This window comes from Atta colombica, unplaced genomic scaffold (genome assembly GCF_001594045.1).
Source record: "Atta colombica isolate Treedump-2 unplaced genomic scaffold, Acol1.0 scaffold183, whole genome shotgun sequence".
NCBI classification, from domain to species: Eukaryota; Metazoa; Arthropoda; class Insecta; order Hymenoptera; family Formicidae; genus Atta; species Atta colombica.
The window spans coordinates 501718-509271 of NW_017259275.1; positions in this window are offsets into that span (position 1 = coordinate 501718).

Here is a 7554-nt window from a genome sequence, read left to right on the forward strand (position 1 = left end):
GAGAACCCCAGAAGTGTTCATTAAATTTTTCGATGCAAATTTTTTGGCGATTCTCGAGGCCAAAAAATATATACATATCGTTATGGTGGAAGAAGACAAGTGAGATAACTTGAGAAATATACGTGTATACAGTAGGATCAAATTTAGAATCAAAATTTGATTGGCTAGCTGATTGCTTTGAATTGCTGTTGTGTGAAAACTTGAGGGATGTGCAATTAAATCAAAATTTAAGACCAAAATTTGATTAGCTGGCTGATTGCTCTGAATTGCGTTATGCGCGTTGTCTCATCTATCTTCTTCCACTATGCATGTTATGACATTTATCAACATGCAACTTTATTTTTAAATTATAAATTTTTTTTAAATTTGAAAAATTGAAATTGCTCCGGTGAATTGAGTTCACATTCGAGGTTCGGCAATTTTTGTTTTTCTTTAAAATATGTATTCTGTTTGTTACTTCTTTCAAACAATTAAAATATTGATATCATAAATATCATATTTCCTACAAAAACAATATTAAAGAGTTTCTTAGTTAACTTCTAGACCGCCAAATGGTATCATGCGATGACTCATACACATCGAACAATGTATAATAGACATATATTGAATTATTATAAGGCTTTATGAGGAAACTATCCATGATTTTGGATTTTAAAATCCCGACGGTTTAAAGATTAAAAAATTAGTTTTTAATCAAAAGTTATTAACGGCACATATCCCAAATAGCCAAATAAGGACAATATGTTGCTGTCACTTATTCCACATTCAATTTCACCAAACTAAAGCCAAGATGTTTCTACAAATTGTTTGTTGTTCTGATGTCACGTAAAGTCTTCCTTAGAATTCAGCAAACTGCTGGCAAGTTGTCATCATACGTGCCATCAGTTTGCTGTCAACGTGATGAGTTTATTATTTCTCAATGTATACTCTTAGAATTTCGTAAACTCATGAAATCTATTTGCCCTCCTGATGTTAAACCCCATTAGATTCCAATGACAGCAAATTGTCGATAAGTTGAAAACAATATATGCACTGCATCAATTTGTTCCATATGCTCTTGACTATCTGGGATGTTTCGAAACAATGAAGTTCCGAAACATTCTATTTATTGCAAAAAAAATTTACCAAACATTTCCTTGAGGAACAAGTGTGATTTTCTTGAATTTTTCGGATTTTCAAAAATTTATAACTCGAAAAGAAAGCCGCATGTTGATAAATGCCATAATATATATTCTTTTTATCTCAAGAATCACCAAAAAAATTGACATCAAAAAATACAATGTATATTTCTGAGGTTCTCCTTTTATTAGCTGTATACTTCTGTAGATACCAAATTATTTATTATCGAAAAATATTCAAATGTCGAATTGCTATGGCTTCCGGAAGAGAATATATGATTTGCATATATCCGTGCGTAACTCAGTCTTCCGGAAAAAGCGAAAGTTGAATATACCGTTCAATAAAAAAATGCACAAGATCGAAAATAACTTGTCATAGGTTTTTGGATGATGAATACCGTTTAGCAAATTATTCTATCATGTTACAATTTTGAGAAATTTATATTTAAAGTTGCAAAAAAGACTATTTTAATATATTTTGATACATAATTATGATATATGTATTGGAGAAATTTTATTCAATAAATTTAAATATGTTGTTAGGATTTTTATTTTTTAAAAGGAATTTGCTGTGTTGATTAAAAACATTTTTGTGATTAATATTGAATATCGTATGAAAGTTATGATTTTTATATTGATTTTATCATTCTAAATTTATTAATATCAATTAATATTCAACTGAAAAATTCTTATGTTTAAATAATATTGGGTTGGAATAAATATTCGAAGTCCTATAAACATCAAAATTGAAACATCAAAATTGTAACTTCATTTAAAAATGACGAAATTTAAATAAAAAGAAAGAATTTTAAACATAGAAATATGGACTGGCAATATAAGCATTTTCGTGTCCTTATTTCTTCTTTCTACAAGTACCCGGAAGTACATTTCGCGTATGCTTAACATCATGATAGTAGCTCGGCGTTAAGCCACGCGCAACGACACTGGCTATTTTACGCGAGTTGCGGGAAATTTATATTATTCATTGGATAATTTCCATTGATCCAATTTTTTATACAATTAGTACTGAATTTTTTTTTTAAATTGTAAAGTAATAGAGCAATTTGATAAACAAGATCGTATTTAGCACCCAAAAGAAACAGAATTACTTTTGTTATCTCGAGAATAGATATATTTTAAAAGATTTATTTTTTGTTAAATAGTATTATCAAAATATAAAAATTAAATCTTGATTAAGCTGAACGTAGATAATAATATATTTGTGAAGCGTGAATACTACATATGATACATACTTGAGAAGTGTCCATTGTAATGAAAAAAAATCTTGTCTTTTTATCTAATTTCAACGTATAATGATGTTATTATTGAATTTAACGCGCAAAAAAAACGTTTATCTTTGTCTCTACAATAGTTTGTGAAAACAAGCACTTCGACTGTTTAAATCCTTTCGCATTTTCATTTATGAGTAACATTAACTCAAAGATCCTAGAATGATAAATGTTTCATGGTAGCTGCATGTTCAAGAAATAGAATAAGGTGCTGTATTTAATCTGCTTCACAGCAGAAAAGAAGCTGTGATAATTCTGGTAATTCTTTCATGTAAAATGGATGTAATATCACTGTAGGGCAGAGAATCAACTCGCCAACTATTGATTTTGTTACTGGAACTTGTGCACTGCAATTTACATATTGCGCACATACGAAGACAAATGTATAATGCGTTATTAATATAAGAAATTAGATGTATATATAGTGAATGCAAAAAGTATTCGTACGGGAAAAATATGTTTTAAAGAAACTTTATTTTTAAAAAGTCAAGTTTATTTTTAAAATGTCCAGCGAGAATGACTCGTCGAATTGATGTCGAATCGATATCGATACGATGATATTAACACTTCGACAATCTAATTGACAGTCATTTCTTGCTGGTAATTATTCATAAATTAATAATAAGATAGACTTTAATATATTTCTCAAAATTATGTATACCAAAAAGATATTTAATAATTAAGTATATTACTCTAAAAATAGGCAAAAATTAAAAATGATACTATTTGAATGCACAAAAAGTATTCATACAGGCGAAAAATTGAGTTTTTAAGATTATAAATTCACGCGAAGTTCAATTTATTTAGTAAGTTTATTTAGTAATAATAACAACAATAATAATAATAATAATAATAATATTAATAACAAAGATATTCAAGGTTAATGAGAATTAGTGGGTGCGCAAATTAAAAAATTCACTTTATTCCATTTGATATGATACTTTTTTTATTCAGAATTCTTGAACGTTTCAACTCTCTTAAGAGTCTTCATCAATCAAACGTACATTTTTAATCAAAAATATTGGTTAAGCAATTCATCAGATTAGTCATTCATAAATTGCTAAAACTGGAAATGGATTTTAATTCAAAAATATAATTTATGAAAATCTTAAATTTTACAGAGTGAAAAACAAACTCATTTCGACTGACGTCAAACATATTATGAAGTTTTGCCGAAATTTATGAAGTGATAGTTTTTAATACATACGACTAAACTTTTTCTGATATATTAAGAGAAAATTTAAATTTAAACTCTAACTATATATATATATAGTCCGCAGTATTGAGTATGTCTAACGAGCAATTTAAAATTGACAAAAGTCGAACCATGGGAAAATAATATATCATAAATATAAAATATATCCGAACGGAAAGTGTAAAAAAAAATTAGAACATCAAATAAATTATGATAACAAATATATTAGCAATTATGTCAAATTAGTTAACATCGATGCAGTGTAATTCATCTGTACCTGAGCCCACATGATTCTAGCCCATTGAATCTATTTTTTTGTCTATCAATATATGGACTTTTTTAGAAATTAATTGTTTATTTAAAACATTATTATATTAATTTTTTACAAATAAGGCTTTTTTTATAAAAATTTTACTTGTACGAATACTTTTTGCATTCATTATATGTGAATTCAATTAATGGAGCATTTATGTAATGATTGGAAAGTATCTTAAATTATAGTTTGTAATACGTTTCAGCATATCGCAAATATTTTCAGTATTTATTAATTTTATTTATTTATTATAATTCCTTTATTTCTTTGTTTCTTTGTGAGAAAATGTTTTAAGATAAGTTATATGAGTGTATTATTTTATCAAATATACGTGATCAATCGTTAAACATATCCTCCTTAAATAATACCCTTTTTGTGAATCTATTGAACTATCTTTGATTGCAGTCAAAGGCTATTTGTGATTTAAATGTGAAGTTGTACCATTGGACACAGTTTTGCAGAACGCAAATGATGTAAGTGATACGGTGTAAAAAATAATTGCTCTTTACGAAACAGATAGCTATTATCCATGGTGCTCTTTTATTTTTCATATTGATTGATTTAAGTAACGCTAAATATTTCTAAAATGTTCGATTTATGTTTCAAATATTCTGCATGTTCTTGAATAATAGAAGAATGTTCAAAATGCATAAAATATTTAAATGATAATGAAATTCAGAATATTACATGAATATTTCTTGTATGTATGTGTCGTTAAAATTACTCACTGATGAATAGTAAGCATCCTTGTCGATAGAACATAGTAAAGCTGTATTATGTAAATTATAAAATGAAATACTTTAAGCTTCATATTCGAGTCCAGCTCGTCCAAATCTATAAAGTTTAACCGACTTTATATCATATTTTTTTAAATTTTGAGCCAAAGTTATTCCGTCTGGAATAACCAAAGTTATCTGATTTTACGATATTTAAAGAATTTTATTATTTATTAGTTTTTTACTATTTATTTTACAATATATTTTACAATATATAATAGAAAATTACAAGATACATTTTATTTACCAAATGTCACATACAACAAACATTTGCAATAGTTTAAAATAGTATACAAAAATAATGTAATATAATAAATAAAATTGAATATAAAACATACATGTATACATTATTATTAATATAATATAATAATTATATGTAACTAACAATAATAATAATAATATATTATAATAATTGTTTATAATACAATATAAAATACTTTTTCTTATCATTAAAATACAATTATAAATGCTGTTCAAAATGTAATAATATTAGGAGCATAATTAACAAATTTTAATAATGCAGGATTATACGTCAGTATTATAAAATGTCAAAAATATGATAATACAAATTTTATTAAATCAATGATTATCGATATATTAACGCAATATCAACAATAATTAGATTTACAATATCATCAATAGTTAAATCATGTTTGTTTTTAATTGTTAACTTGCGATTTATTACGTTTCATTTAATGCGATCAATATCACGGTAAAAAAGCCATTAATATATTTATCTATTATCTTAATTGTTCAACTGGTCCAACAATTTGACACAACTAAGATTTTGACATTGTTATAAGTAATAAAATCCGAAATGACCGCAATAAAAAGCAGGACGCAAGAAGCGAACCAAGCTCGCAAAACTTAGAAAGGCTAGCGTCCCGATTATTACGCGAATACAGACATATTATTATATATGTATTATTTTACTCAAATGTTCAAAATTAATATTTGAAAATTCAGAATAATATTTTTGTTCGCATTGACTAATTTTTCGAAAAATTAATTTATTTTAAAGTTTTAGGTTACTTGAAAAAGTGACACAATTAATATAAGAATACAAATCTTAACCCTTATTATACATCTTAGTTTTTGGCACCCATAATATACACGTTCGATCATTGATCGAATACATTCGTGTCCTGGATTAATTTTCATCATTTTTACAAATATATATAAATTATTAAACGATTTTTACATATGTTTTAATATTTTTAGAAGTATTTGTGTAGTTATATATTTATAACAAATTGCAGGTAAATTGTTATAATTAAATATAGTTAACAAAATGAGAAAAATGCATTGTTTCACATAAAAATGTAAAATTCTGAAACAAAGATGTTTAAAGGAAAAATATAATTAATATATCTTAAAATTAATATTCCAAACTACAAAAAAGAAAATAGTTCAAATGTCAGCTGTCTAAAAAGTTTAGTTATTGAATAACCTGAAAATATTCTTTTAATATGCATGGATGACAGTGAAGCTATTTTGCATTTACATTCTATATAATATTACAAACAATATAATATATAATATTATAATATTACTGATAACATTTAGAATAAGAGTACCGCCAAAATCGCATTTATTAAGAGCTAATATGTTGTTTTAAATTCTTTTTTTAATAATTCGAAATATTCCCGCAATACAATTAAGAATTAGTTGAAAATAAAGAAAAAAATAAAAATTGTTTAATTACAAAAAAATGTACACTCTGTACACACATTAGGTCATTGGGTGCATCCAGAAGCACGACCGCTCAGAGAGCTCTTACATCTGATTGGCATATTTTATTAGATCTAAAAATATAGATCAAACAGGTCGTGCTTCTGGATGCTCCTATTTATGACCCAGAGGTGAACTTCGGAGTTATGCCAGTTAAAGGATACGCATGAATTGAGGCCGATAACGTACAAAACTTGTTCTCTAGATGCTAAACTTTTTTTAAGAATAGAAAAGAGACTGGTATTTAACCAAGTACTCTTAGTATTTCAAAAAAAAAAAAAAAAAATGCGCAGGACACGAACGACCCAGAGGTGTGTATAATATAAGGATTAATATTGTTATAGATAACTATTGTCGTAAAAAGAAAAACATTTATCAAAAATAATTATTTCTACAATTATAAATGAGATAATATAAAGATGATTTTTACCTTGGATTTTTCTGCAAAAATTTCCTCGTGCTGATTCTACACGTATTTTGTGCGTTGCCAGTCGGGCATAGAGACAATTAAAACAAAGGCTGCTTTCCTTTTAAAAAACATAGTCGACACACTTGACACTATGATAGAATTCGAGGTGGTTTCGCAGAATACTGAGTGGATCAAGGTGGAAATCCAAATCAAAAGTTGTGTCCTTTTTTGCCAAATTCTAATTATAGGAGCTCTATTTCAAATTCGCTCACTTTTGTAATTTTCACTTCGTTTCAAAATACAGAATCGATTCCTTGATCTTAAGAATTATATAAAAGAAGCAGGATTTTTAAAGACAAACAAATAATGATAATATTCTTGATTGATATTAGGTGTACAACTTTGCTTCCGCCGTTTTCCTATAGATGGCTTTAGCGGTAAGTGGTGGTCGAAATAGATCATAGACGTCATACAATAAACTTGGGCATCTGTCAACATAACCCCATAGAAACATTAGTCGATTTGTGTCTGCATCATAAAGTTATTCTCGATTGAAAATGTCAGTTTACGAGCCAAATTCTCGTCATTTGCGGGAGGTTTTAATTTTTTGCTTCAATATGAAGAAATCTGCGGCTGAGGCTCATCGAATGCTCTCAAATACTTATGGTGAGGCCGCTATTAGTGAAAGAACGTGTCGTGAGTGGTTTCAATGCTTCAAGAACG